The following is a 15,081-nucleotide window of genomic DNA, read 5'->3' on the forward strand; positions in this document are numbered from 1 at the left end:
TGGCAAACCATATGATTCAATTGGTGGCTCTTGCATTTGAGTCCTGGATCACAGTGCCAGACTCCCCACAATATCAAGGAAACTGCCACTAATTTGTAGTCACAGATCAGGTATCAAGTTTATTTGTAACTCGATATTTGGAGTGGAGCAAATAGATAGCACAGTAGGTAGAACAGTAGGCATAGAATCTGGAGGACCCGGGGTCAAATTTGGCCTCAGACATCTCCTTGCTTTGTGACCCTGGGCAAATCACTTAACTCCAATTGCCCTTGTTGCTCTTCTGTCTCAGAATTGACACAAGGACAGAAGGCAAAAAAATTTTTTAATTATCATAAAAGGTTGAAGAAGTTGGAGGAGGAGGAGGAGGAAGGGAGAGACAGAGAGACAGAAAGAGACAGAGAAAAAGAGAGGATTTGTTAGACAATTGACCAAGCAGTTCTACTCCTGGATCCCAGAGCCATTGGGTGATCAGACCAAGAGGAACACTAATTTGCCAATAAAGGTAGTTTATTGACTAGTTCTAACCCTACCCTGAGAAGTTCTATGGGATCAAGGTGTCATATAGATCCCTAACTTTGACTGTTCCACTCAAATCCTAAGGTTATTCACCAGGTTCTTCATATTCAGATTGAACCTAAATAGGTCAGTCCTTCCACCCTTGACCCTAAGATCAGGGAGACTTACTGAATATTTGTGGTCCATGGATAGCCTTCAGGCTTCTTGGGTCAATCATTAGAGATCCCACTTCTGACACCAAAATTTCCAATTGAGAATAAAACCAAAACTAAAAATGTTATTTAAAAAAGGTTTATTAAGATATCTGGCAGAGGAGAAAGGTGGCCTATTCTCCAAGCCTTAGTAAGTTTTATATTAAATAGAGTTCTACCAAAAGAGCAAAGAAATGGCCAACATAAATGCAGTTTCCATATAAGACATATGTTTTTGAGATGTATAATGGGAAGAAATTTCTTGCATCAATCTTTGTATCCCCTGTTAGATTTTGGGATTTGTAGAAAATATAAGTATAGGTAATGGGGTCACCAGGGATATTATAAATAAACTAAGTGGTTTGTGGGAACACACTCTGGGATTTATGAGAGACTAGACCTGGCCATGAAGATTTGAACAGCCAAGATGTTCCCAACTGACAAAGAACAGTTAGCCAACTGTTACTCTGGCCAGAGGCTTTGAATTCAACAGACAAGGTAACAGGATATAACTGGTTTAATAATGAACAATTAAAAGGAGGGATAGGAATGTCTACTCTAAAACCTTAAACACCTAATAACAAAACCCACAGGGAAAGGGAAGGACTTATTACTACACTAACTCAGTGATCTAAACTAACAGGGCCCAAGGAGCTGTAAATGGAGTCACTGGGTGACTGCCTCAGGCCTGGAACCTGCCAGGGTTGAACAGCTCAGCTAGGGGCTTTGTGGCTTTGGGATTCTCACTGCAATCCACTGATGATCTCTGGATGCCAAAAGTCAAAGTTGTCTCAGGAACCAAGTAGGAAGGGATTGCTTGAAACGCTGTCCACCAAATCTCAAACTTCTACTTCTTCCTTTGGCACTGTAGATCTTGTTCTCTTTGCTAGATGCCACACCACACAGGATTCCAGGGGAAAATCAGGATGCAAGGTGTCCTTTTACTCTGAGTTCTCCCAGGGCTCACCACAGTTTGTGTTAACCCCTAATGGAGTTCCTTCTCAGAGCCAAGTCACTTCTTCCTGCTCCTTCATTCCAACCTGTGTTATAGCCAAAAAGCTTATAGAAATATTATAGCCAAAAAGCTTAAACTCATAACAAACAGCTTGGCAGCATCATACCCTATTAAGCAGGGGGGTTTGGGATAACGTCATGCCTGGCTCAAGCAGGGCAGTTATCTCTGACTCACAGTCCCAGGGACACAACTCCTGGCTGACAGTCCCAGGGACACAACTCCTCCCCTAGACAGAACAGCCTTGAAGATTCCTAGACAGAACAGCCTTGAAGATTAAGAATCATATCCTGTGGCACCTGGAAACATCCCTACTCCCTCTGTCTTGCTATTAGCTAACCCTAAGACAAAGGCACCTATATCCTAGAAACATATATAGTCCCTCCTTTGAATGCACCACTTGGGACTCTCTTGCTGAGTTCCCCCAGCTTGCACTGGCAATAAAGCTTTCTCCTGCTTTGATTGCATTGTCTCATGTGTTCCTCTGGAGGCCACCCATTTGAACACTAACACCTGGAATTCCCAGCTCCAGCTCCTTCCTGCTATGTACTTAATACTTAATCAATAACTAATTTTATCTTCCTCACAACAGATTCATCATAGCCTGGATATCCTGAGATAAGCATTGAACAAATGTGGTTTTGAAGAAACAAGTCTAGTCTCTCAGCTATGCAGAGCTAGTTTCAAACAATGAAATAAAAATTTCCCACATCAGCCATAGTTTTCACCTCTTTATGCTTAGTGTGTTTTTCCTGAGTAGACAATGGTATCTGTGAGTATTTGCTTCATTCATCTTTTCAATTTGACCTCTAGATTTCAGTTCAAATCATTCAGCATCTATTTTTACCTTGGCATTAATTATTGTGTTTTGGGAGAATCATATAACTTGCCACCTTTGCACATTAGGTGACATATTATGTCTTGATATAACTCTCTCTAATTCAAAGTCATGTCTTAGGACATATGATGATGTATTCAAGTGTTAGGAGAATTATAATGGGCTTGAAGTACTTTCTAGGAAAATGCCATATCAATTGTATTTGTTATTATGTTGGTGACATATTTTAAATAAAGAACAATTTTCCATTTGAACATCAAAATATTCTAGCATTCGCACTTGTCTTGGGGCTACTTTATATCATTTCAAGAACAAATTTTCAATGCAGGATAGAGGACAAGACTTTGCATTAATCAATAAACCAAGTGTAGATGTAATAGTGCTTTCAGGCATCTTTCCCAATTATTAACAAATCAATAATATTGTTCTTTATATCTCTGATACTTTTTGGCACCTTTTTTGCTATTCCAAAATATTATTTTGTTGTAACTCTTTACATATTTTTGTTTGTAATACAAGCTGTGAATTCTTGGTAAAAAGCATATAAACATACAAATGGCCTATATTTGGAGAAATTATTTGGTGTTTTCATCTTTTGGTAGTAAATATGTCAAGATTTCTGTTTTTTAAAATGGGATCAGAGTTGCTGTCTGCAAGGAAGTTGGTAGAGTGTTTTCCTGATAATTCTTGCTCCCTTGTTTAGCACTTGAGCCAATAACTGTGAATCTTTCCCATTCTGATTATTTACCATTTTTTCACAGTAGCAAGCATTTCAGTCACCTTCCTTGTCATAATTCTGTTGTCCATTATATTAATGGTATTCAATCTTTCTATCTCTCATTGAATCTAACTTGCCTTTTGGGATTTCTTGTGACCATTTGAAAGACAAGGTATTTTCTCCTTTCTTCCTTCAGAGATTTTCTCTCTTATCTAATTTCTTTGCTTCTCAAGCTTCTGCAGTGACATTTCTGTTTGATGTTGAATTGCTTATTTTGTTCTTTGAGCTCATTGTATCACTATAACCTTTTGACTTTTGATTCTAGATTTTCTGATATGCTTTCCCCCTCTGGATTCTGTTCCACGTTTTTCTTTTTTGTTGTCTTTAATTGAGCAATATGGCATTCTATTTTTCTACTGCTACATACTAGCTAGCAATTGATGTAATCTTCTAAGGTCTTTTCAAAGATTTTTCACTGTAATTCTGCAAAGATAATGTTTGACTTCTATCCTTAGAAGCATTCCTTCATGACTCTTAGTCTCGTTTTTACTGTGGCAACTGCCTCATGTACTATTTGGTACAAATTCTGAAATAGGGTCTTTTGTTGTTTATTTCTATCAAATATTGTGAGAGAATGCATTAGTTCATATTATTGAGAGCAAATGCCAAACCATTTTGAATTTCTGTTTTGATATATTGATCTGCTAGTCGGATTCATGTCAACAAACTCAAAAAAGAGTACTAAATAATTTGAGACATGGTTTTTATCATCAACTTAATTTTTATTATAATTGCTAGAGTTTACATTAAGTGAAGCTTTTCAATGTCCTTCAATCTTCAGATTTTGGAACTCATGGAATTTACCTCTAATTTTATCTAATCTGGAAAAGAAATTATTAGAAGTTATCTAATGAAAAAGAAATTCCCTTTTAAGATTTCTCTGCATTAGTCAGCAATACATTCTTATATGACTTGGATGATTGACAAGAGGCAATATGAATTTGTTGCCTATAACTGGTAAAATATGTTTGCAATTTTTATGAGACTACTGTAGTATAATGAACGTACATTTTCTTTAATACATTCAATTGAGCATGTGATCTGTTCATCTTAGTAATTAGTGCTATAGCATAAGAACATTTCCAGTAGGGAATGGCATTTCCTATTTGTTCCAATTTACCTTACCTTCTTGTAGTATCTTGTGGTATCTTGTATATATTTCTAATTCTAGATGCATATAATTCTGATGTATAATTTTAGGCTCCAGATCATGTATTGCTAGATATTTGATAGGGGCCAAATTTTTACATCAGATGTATTGCAGAGTTTCTACTTTTTCCTTGCATTATGATTCAACCATTTGTTCAATGATTTTCTGTTGACATATTACTGAGTTCATGAGAATGTCTTCCATGGTCGGTCTAAATTTTATCCTTAGATCTTTGAGGGGTTTTTCCCTCACAGTCTCCATCCAGAGAAGGATTTTTTCTTTTCTTTTTCATTTATTACTTTTTCTCATACTAACAATTTTTATTAGCTCAATATTCACCTTCATGTAGTTTTATAACATTTTATTCATCCCTATAATATCCATGAAAAGAAAGGAATAATTATTGGATTCATTCTTTTCCCAGAAAAAGCTGAAGCCTGGGGGTACTCAATTTCACAGAAGTAATCTCACTGAGTACATAACTTAGACATGTAATCAATATATCTAGGCACCTTAATTTTACTTTCTTATCTCTTATTCTTAACTCATCTCTCAAGATTTTCTCCTATAATGTATTCAAAACTTTCCTATTCTACCACATCCAGTTCAAGTCTTGCATCTTCTACGTAGTCTTTGCTAACTATTCCAGCTCTCATTAATCTCTCTTTTCTGTGATCTCATTTAGTCTGTACCATATTCTACCAGACTGACATATTATTTGAGTCATATTGTTTTCTAATCTTCTTATATATTTGTTTCTTATGCCCCCAGTATAGACTGACATTTCATTAAGGATAGGATCATTGATTTTTTACTTCTTTTGTACACTCCATAGCACCTAGCATAGTGCTAAGAACAAAATTAGGAGGCAATAAATCTTGATGGAGCTTATGTTGACATTGTGCAGGTCAAATAGATGGCCACTTGCATAGTTTTTCCACATGTGGTAAGAAGAGATTGCTAAAGGAAGCCAAACCAACTAGGGTAAAAATGTTGATATGAAAATAATGTCATGTATGCTCCAGGTACACTCTCTGGTTGAAGTCTATAACTCTGAATCACACTTGCCCTTCTGCTTCTAAGTCTCTCCAACCATATACACATGAATGATATAATTTAATTGTTTAGCAATAGGAACTTGATTCTTAAATTGTGTTCTTAAAATGCAAAATTCTAGAAAAGTATTCCACCATCAGAAGTTCTTTACAAAATTGGTGCTTAACTATTGATAGCTTCAAACCAATGTTTTCTAAATGATCCTATACTTTTATCAGTTTTTCCTGCCACTCTCCCAGTGACTTTCTTAAAGACAAGGATGCCAGCAAAGTAGACCAGTACTTCCAGAAACTTGGTGTATCTTTAATCATTTTCTCCATTAGTCTTTGAAAAGTCATAGGTGTCTCTGAGATGCCTTGAATCATATACTTAAACTGATAAAATTCAGTTGAGCAGATAAGAGTATTCTTTTCTCTGTTTTCCTTAGCCTTCAAAATTTGAAATCTTAGTTCAAATTCATAACTGAGTGCAAGATTGCCCACAATCAGAAATGTAAGCATGATGAGATTGATCATGGGCAGAAGACCTATGCAGAGATGGATCATATAATAGCAACACTAGAGAAAGAACAAGACTCATATTGCAAAATATGAGTATGACGCCTAGTATTTTCCCCTTTCTCAGAAGATTATGAGAAATAACTCAAACTTTGTCTCTGTGAATTCTGCCTGGAGTACATGAAGTTTGAGAAGAACTACCATTTCCATTTGGAGCGACGCCAGTGAAGGCAGCCACCTGGCAAAGAAATCTACCAAAAAAAATCTTGGTGTATGAGGTGGAAGCCATTGTCCATTGGTGTCCATTGGTCAAGCTCTTCCCGGACCCACAAAATCCTAATCTTAGATATGGAACCATTTGTCTTCTATATCCTGACTGAAGTAGACAGACAGGGGGACCACATTGTAGACTACTTCTTTAAGGAGGCATCCCCAGATGGGAATAATGTGACCTGTATCCTGACCGTTTACTTTCCCATTAGCTATTTTAATTTCTTCATTTTCTTCAGTTATAAATTGTAGAAGGTGGGGAGTACAGTGGATTCTCCACAAAAGCCACTGTCAGACCTGAGTAAGCTAAATTATGTAGTTACTGATACTGGGTACTGCTAAAGATCCTAAAAAACTTCTGGGGAACATTGTCCATCAAAGAACTCAGCAAATGACCAGCATTACACAAAATGGCATCATCATAATGATGGAATCCATTTGTCTCAAGTGTATCATGCAAGCAGAAGCAAGTAAAGATGTCTAAAATGTGAATAGTGCTCAAATCATTTATCTCCTCTCCTATTTCCCTCCACCACCCTGTGTCCCTCCCAGTGATGGTTTTAGATCTGTAAGGGGTGCCTTTTTCCCCAGTTTATAAATATGTATAGATTTGTTTACTTACCTTCAAACCTAAAAAATATTTTTTAATAGAAACTAGCTGGTCACTGATCTACTCTTTGTGATCCTTTCTCTTCTTTTCTGACTGGTAACTTCCATCACTATAGGATATATATATTTTTTAACCTTGCTAGTCAAAAATTCCTAATGTTTTTTTTTTCCAAGGGGAGAGGAGTCCTGCCCTGGAAATGTCACTAATCTAGATATGCAATATCTCTGGACTGAACCTTACATATAAGGGAAGTCATCTTCAGACTTGGAGGTCAGCACGAGTATGCTGACAAATAATTAACAAATTGTGGGGAATGGGCAGCTATAGGTGGCTCAGTGGATAGAGAGTCAGGTCTAGAGGTAGGAAGGGTTCAAATTTGGCCTAAAACACTTTCTAATTGTGTGACCCTGGGCAAGTCATTTAATCTCAATTGCCTAGCCTTTTCTGGTAACAGCTTAAAAACAAACATATATCTTGGAGTGGAGAGTGCAGAATGTGCACACAACAAAATATTAAGTTTAATCTGAATTATTAACATTTCTATCATCCTGCCTTAAATCTAAGTAGTTAACAAGACAATAAAACAAATCCTGACTTGCAGTATTTGTCAACTTAAAAAAATATATAAATGCTCACACCAAAAATTTTAGATAAGCTTTCGATCATGTGATGATACATCCCTGGATAGAATTTGTATTTTCCCTGTGGGAATGCCTTACTTGCTCAAAAGAGCCCCCACTTTTTTTAAATTTTAATTTTGAATATTTTCCCATAGTTACATATTTTGTGTTCTTTCCCTCTCCCCCAAACCCCCCTAACCCCCTTAGGTGATACACAATTCCATTAGGTTTTACATGTATCACTGATCAAGACCTAATTCCATATTATTGATAGTTGGACTAGAGTTATTGTTTAGTGTCTACCTCCCCAATAATATCCCCATCAGCCCATGCGTTCAAGCAGTTGTTTTTATTCTGTGTTTCTCCTCCCATAGTTCTTCCTCTGTATGTAAGCCCCTACTTTTTAAAGGAGCAAGTCTTTTACAAGGGGTAACTTAAAGATTAGTTCCCAAGCATGTTTGAATTATCAAATACATCATTCAGAATACTTCCATAATGGCCTCATCTGGCTTTATGTTATTAATCATTAATCTGCCATTTTTAAGACCTTGGTGTTTCTTTGAAATATTTCTATAGATATAATCTGAGCTTGCTTCTAATATTGGGAAACTTCTAAGATTTTCAATAACTATAACACAATAATATAGTATAATCACTTCAGTATCCATCTTTTTAAGAGATTTCTACATGTTTACAAAGTCTAATAAGTCCAGTAATGTTAACAAGCAATAAACATGCAAGATTGTACCAAAATAGTACTTATATAGTATGCAACAAGGCTGTATGCAACATATATATATCACATAAACAATTAACAAATACACAAATCAATATCAAGAAAGTAGGAACAAACTCAAAACCATGAAAATCAAAAATTGGCTTTTTTATATACCTACATATTAAGCCAAAACTTGCTCATAAACACATGACACAGCAATTAAAAGCATCAATTGAATATTTTACATAACAATGCAACAATGTTTCCATGTCAGCCAGTTAGATTATGAGAGAAAGGTTTATCTGGGTGAAGCTTGAAGATAATGCTTCACATAATGGAAAATCAAATCGAAAATAAACAAGACTATCCCAAAATAAACCCTATAAAAATTACAATAGGGGACTAGGAATTCTAATAAAATCTATGCACAAAAAAACCTGAAAATAAAGGAGATTGAAAAATGCACCCAAAAAATACTAGAGGCAAAACAAAGAAACACATGAAAAAGACAAAATCCAAAGAGGATTTAAAATGTCCAAAAAAGAAAAAAATTAATGAATAGGTATAAAAATATTTAAATTTAAATGGAGACATAAAAGCATACGGAAAATGAATAAGGAAAAATTCTTTCCAGATAGCAATAACAAACACTGATTCAGGGATCAGCTCAAAACCTTCTCATACACAATAGAAGATTTAAAATGACCTCCAAAAATTAACAAAAATGCAAATCCTAATAATAGCCAAGAAAACAAGAAAAACGGAAAATGTTTTCAAATTGAATTCCCAAGGACAGGAACCTTATATATTAAGTTGTATATTTATAGAAATACATGTCCCCTTTCCTGGTCTTGGTTCACCTCTGCCTAAAATGCTTATCTCAACCAGCCTTAGGGGTTAATTTATATTCATATTATTCACCTCTTTCTGCTTATAAACTCTCCTGTTTATGATACTTAGGCTAGCTTAGGGATACTATCTCAAAATATCTCTTGCATTATGATTTCTGAGTGGAGACACTATTTGATGCTCCTTTCCAATGCCTCAGGCTGAAGCAGGGATGTTTTTCTTTCTATGTCCAGTATAAACCTTCCACCTAAATTTCCACTTTCCAGCTTTAATCACATAATAACTGATTAATAGCTACCAGATCTTTATAGGAATTTAGCCTCCACTGCCCCACATATTGGATGGGCAGTTCCTTGAAGTCTGGCTCTATGATGCTGTGTGATACATATGGTTGTGAAGTGACTCCTAAATGGTTGAGAGACTTCTGGGTCAACAACATGGCATAGTTGTGTAAATGAGAAGACATATTTCAGAGGAGGAGGTTGAGAGAGCTGGATTCCTGCATTTCACTTCATCAGGCACTGATAGAAGAATGCTCCCATTCAGGTTTCCCATTACACATACACATACAATATGTGTGTGCACATGCATGTATATGTGATATGTATACATATATGTATATACATACAAGTAAACACATACAAGTAAAGGTACATTGTACCAAAGAAAGGAGAGTGAACAATGGAAAGATCACATATAATGTGTCTAAGAAACAGTCGGTTTCAATAGACAAATAAAAAGAAAGTCAAATATGGTGATCATGGATTGGATATGTGGTGGATTTCCATCTTGATGGGGGAAATGCCTTTGTTATGTGGCCACTTAAATATAATGATATTTATAGATTTTTAACTTAATTATTGTGATTTTATTGATTTCTTCTCAACAGCTGGGTTTTCTTTCGGCATTCTGATAAACAAATAAATAAACAAATAAATAAATAAATGAAGGAATGAAGAATGAATGGATAAACAAATAAACAAGCAAACAGATAAATGAATGAATGAATTGCTATAATGACTTTGTATGTGGGTGAGTGTATTTTTTAATAGGCTATTTGTATTGTGATGGATAAAAGGAGACACTAAAGTTGGGGGGGTGCTCTCCTTCCCTTGCTGAGTGAAAGAGGGGTAAAAGGTGATTGAGATGATAGAAAGGGAAGGCTGAGTTTAGGAAGGAATGGACAAGGTGGTATTAGGATGGTAAGGGTACAGGGTGAGGTGTTCAGGAGAGGCAGCTAACACAGACTAGACACTCAAGCTAGAGACAAAGGATACTAGGGTAATAGGATGAACTCTTCCAGGCAGGAAAGGTACTTCTACAGATACAAGGAATAGGGCCAGTCAGAAATGATTTAAATCTGACTTGAGGGCTTTCTTGTCAGTTTCTCAAGTCCTCAAAGGAGGAGTCGTAAGACTCTTCCTCATCAGTGAAACTGAAGGGATTCAGGAGGAAGCATTGGGCAACTACTTCCTCCCAAGATGGATGCCTCCTGTTTCCCTCAAGAAATAAAACAGAATAATTTCTTCCCCTTCAATCGTTGCCTAATTCTTCAACACCATGATTTTCCAGAGGGTTTGATTAGGAAACAAAGGGATTTATTAATGTTCAGGGTTGGTCAGGAAGGAAAGAGGAGTTTGGGGTTTCTGACAGCCGCTAGGGAGAAACTCAAGATGGGGGAGGATCACAGGAATGGGTTAGACTGAGAGAGGACCTGCTTCTTTCAGCCAGAGAAGATTCAGCTGCTTTAAAGTAGAGGGTATACTAAAGGTATAGTTTGAATTCAAGGATGTCCTACTTGCCTATTGGGGAAACTAAACCCACAAAGTCTATTCACTAAAACCCAAAAGCCACCCTGCCTCCTAGAGCCCCAGGAAAACAGGCAGGGAAACAGGGAAATGATATGGAGAAGGTCAGGGAGAAGTCCACGGAAATCAGCTAGGTTCAAATTGTCCAGAGACAAAGCACAGACCAAAAGCAAAACCAAAAGCCAAGCAGAGCTCTAGTTTGTCCTTCCGCTCTGTTCAAGCCTCAGGGACCAACTGACTTCTCTCAGAATTCTAAGGCTTCTAACTGCCAGAAGTTTTCAGTTGGCCAGAGCAAAAGCCTCTCTTGCATCTTTTGCATTACAGTATCCTGCAAGAATGCTTGATGAATAGAGTCAGGATTTTGCAAATGCTTTTCTACAACAAATCTAGCTCATCACAGATACATAATTGATTGATAATTCTACTGCAATAATATTTATTATGTAATGAAGATTCAATCATATGAGCATGAACAAGGATACTTTCTGTTGGCAGCCAATGGAGAAGAGGCTGTGCTTCCAGGAAGGCACAAAGGTGTGTAATGGAAGGCTCCTAGTGCCTGATTCAGAAGATGTGAGGCTCTTTGGACCATTTCTGGTCCCCTTACCACTTGAAAAAGTTATTTGATGGTTGGCTGAGTCATAGCTGAGAACCCATTAAAATGCATTTTCTCTTTTATACTTGTCCAAGTTCAAGTAAGGCATGATGTAAGCCTCCACATGAAGAGAAGCCTCATTCCTCCTACCTAAGGTCAACATATGGTTCTTGTTCTTTGCCTCTTTTTGTTTGTTCTTTCCTGTTTTAAGGTAATGAAGTATCAGAAGTATCAGAAATATCACAAGCTAGGACCTTGTGAGCTGTGAAAGACTGGAATATGAGCACCAAAAATCTGAAAACTAAAACCCACTCTTGGATTTACTAGAGGTGAAACATTCATAAAGGGGAAGCCAAGACCCTGAAAAGTGAAAAAGAAAAAAGCTTCTTGACCCAGCCCACTGGTAGGAAGGGACATCAACTTATCTGTTGGCCAAATTACATTCAGAAATTAACTTCATAGGTAAATGCTTTGTAGAAATTGTATTAAATCTGAGCCCACTATCTCCAAGAGATTAAGGTGCTCTAGGAGAAAGAATGTCCCCTGAAGTTGGGCGAAAATGTTTATACTTTTGTGCTGGCTATATCTTTGAAGTAAAAATCCCTTTGTAAAAGCTAATTAATGTTGGTTCAATGATTCTGAGCTGCTTTGTGATTGGTACGGGAGAGAAATTCCTGGAATGATAGCTCAAGCCAGTTATATTAAAGAAAGACATATGCATACTCTTAGGTGTAAGAGGGAAATTTAGGGTATTTTATAGATATATATAAAACGTGGCCACCAGGAATCAACAATTCAGATTGATTCCATAATTAAATCAGAACCAAGTCCGCATCCTGTTGAGATAAGTTTATTTACAATCAGGAAGGTAAAAGTATAGGAATAAAGAGAAAGGGAGAGGCTAGTCCAGGCCTCTGTCAGGCCTGGATGAGAGATAAGGTTAAAAGGCTAAATAAATGAAGCTGCAAGCCACAAGGCCCAGCAACCAGATAGGCAGAGTTTAGAAGCGGCCTAGGTAGGGCAAGGAAGTCAGCCTAACTTACCCACGTGACAATACAGAGTGTAAGAGTTCTGTGGTCTCAGGAGCTCCTTCAGCACTGAGTTCGAAATGGAAACTGCCTCAACAGGAAGTAACTAACATACTTAAAGAGATAGTGTCTTTCGTCACCTCCCGTGGGTCCACCTCTAATTCAAATGGACAAATGGCAGTCTCTACATTGATTTGGACTGCCCAAAGGGCAGTCCCTTATTCTTGATTTGTTACTTGTTGTCACATGTGGGTAACTCGTCTCCCCTCCTCACTAAGCAAGGTGAGGGTGATGTAATTTCTATGCCTAGGATGGGTAGATTTTTGACTATGAATGGGCTAGAGTTAATTCCATTTACACATAGGGTGGTACCAAAAGGGAGTATATAGCTAACTTTGCTCTAGGAACTGGATCTACCATTATGTAAGTGTATGAGGGAAGAGGGACAGGGGACTGAAGAATAAATCCAGAATGTCAATACAATTGATTACAAAAAAAGAATATTAAAGGCTTTTCTTTAATAAAGTGTCTCTCATTCATATGATATACTCATACAAGATTCATTGAGAGATGTAATTATGAAGATAACTGCTCAATAATCATCTTTAGAATAATGGAGTTTGGAGATAAAGAGGAAAACTAGCTGTTCTCTTTCTCTGGTCTCTACTTTTATGTGGGTAAAGCCATTTTCCCAATGCCCCACCCACCCACCCATACACCTGTGGATTTTACCATTCTCTTAGTCACTGCTTTTGATTGCATCCGTTGGCATGGTGAGGAAAAAGACCGAGACCCTTTCAGCTTGCTCTAAGGGAAGTGTATCATTAAATAGTGCTAGACATAGTAGTGTAGGTTGCCTACTGCCATGACCTTAAGCTTCCAAGAGAGAGACGGCCAGAGCAAGAGTCCAACATGTCTGGCATGGACTGCAATGGTGAAATTCTCTCCCTTCTCCACTTCTACTGAACCTACTTCACATTACTTGTTTCTTTTAAAGAATCTGATGGCTTTCTGGATTGGTCAAGTCTTCTCAAAAGGAAGTCATTTTCTCTAAGACATGAAGCAGTGTCTTTGGTGGGATTAAAAGAAAATACTGGACTCAACATAAATCAAAGAGATATTTGCTGAAAGTTACTGAGTGAGCACTGATGTCTTAGCAATAAGACATCAACCCCTCTTTCCGCTATAATGTGGTAGCAGATTCTCTAATGCTTTGTCCCAGTAATGTGAGCCATGGTTTGGTGAATTTCCAGCCTTTAAGGAGGAACTCCCTCACTCTCATCTCTTATGAGTCCCATTCTTCCCCTTTCTTTCAGATGAGAGGAAAGGGAGACTGACTTTTTGTAAGACAATCAAAGCACTTAATTGTCAAAATATGTTTACTATAAGGATCAGAATACAGTGATGACGTCTAACATGTACTGTCTACTTCTATCCAAGCTGCATTCTAGTTCCTTAGGTAAAATGGGTGGAAATGTGTGTGGAGGGCTTATTCTGATTATCAATATTAGGTGAGAAATAAAACAGGGAGACTTACTTGACAAAGATATGTACTCATATTGAACACATTCAGGGCAAAGTTCAAATAGAGGAATCCAAATAGAATTTCCTGGAGATGCTAAAAATATCCAGATGCCCTTTGGCAAGGATGACATTATGAAGATGATATCAAATCACAAAATACTATAAGACTTCCTCAAAGAGGTCTATGCCTATTCAAAAGGAGGCTAACCTCAAAATCTACACCACAAAAACAAAATGGATAAATAATAAATACAGTGAGTTCACAATAATTTAGAGCAAAATAATCTTTTTTTAGTTATGTTTATATATTTATTTTTAACATTTTTTTTAATTTTGAGTTCCAATTTCTCTCCCTCCCCATTTGGAAGGCAAGCAATATAGAGAAGGTAACCTTTTACATGTGTGGAGTCATGAAAAACATATTTTAATATTAACCATGTTGCAAAAAAAAAGGCAAGAAAAATAAAGTGGGGGAAATATATCAGATTTCATCAGTCCTTTCTCTGGATAGCATTTTTCATCATAAATCTTATTGTGATTAAAATTCCCTGGAGATCATATTTTAATTTTATAATTTTTTATTTAAATAGTTTTTAAAGGACCATAGAAGGAAAAAACATAAGACACAGATGGCTGGCTGCTCTATTAGCTCCTCTTTGACCCACCTGCACTAGCCCAGAGCCAGACTGCACTCCTCTCAGTACATCAGTCCAAGGGAAGAGAGCCACTTCCTCTCCTCTCCACCAATTTATGCTCCTTGTGAGGCCTCATTCCCAAGTCTCTTTGATTACTAGACTCAGATCTCAGTCCAGACAAGAGGCAGGTCTTTTGAATGCTAGGAGTAACCACAATATATTTAGAATGACCACATAGCACATGTACACTATCTCCTACCATAATAGACCAGTAGAGGGAAGAATCCACCCATGACCTCAGAGAGATGCAGTTCAGAGATTCAGAAATAAAATTTTTTTGCTTTAAAATCAAAAGGTGTCAAAAAGGGGTTCAGATTAACTTGTGA

General features: G+C 36.9%; 1 pseudogene; it reads left to right on the top strand.

Moving 5' to 3' along the window:
- The window catches only part of LOC123246242, a 194,633-nt pseudogene extending 187,841 nt beyond the window's left edge, over positions 1-6,792 (top strand).
- The last annotated feature ends 8,289 nt before the right edge of the window (positions 6,793-15,081 follow it).

This window comes from Gracilinanus agilis, chromosome 4 (genome assembly GCF_016433145.1).
Source record: "Gracilinanus agilis isolate LMUSP501 chromosome 4, AgileGrace, whole genome shotgun sequence".
Lineage (NCBI taxonomy): Eukaryota > Metazoa > Chordata > Mammalia > Didelphimorphia > Didelphidae > Gracilinanus > Gracilinanus agilis.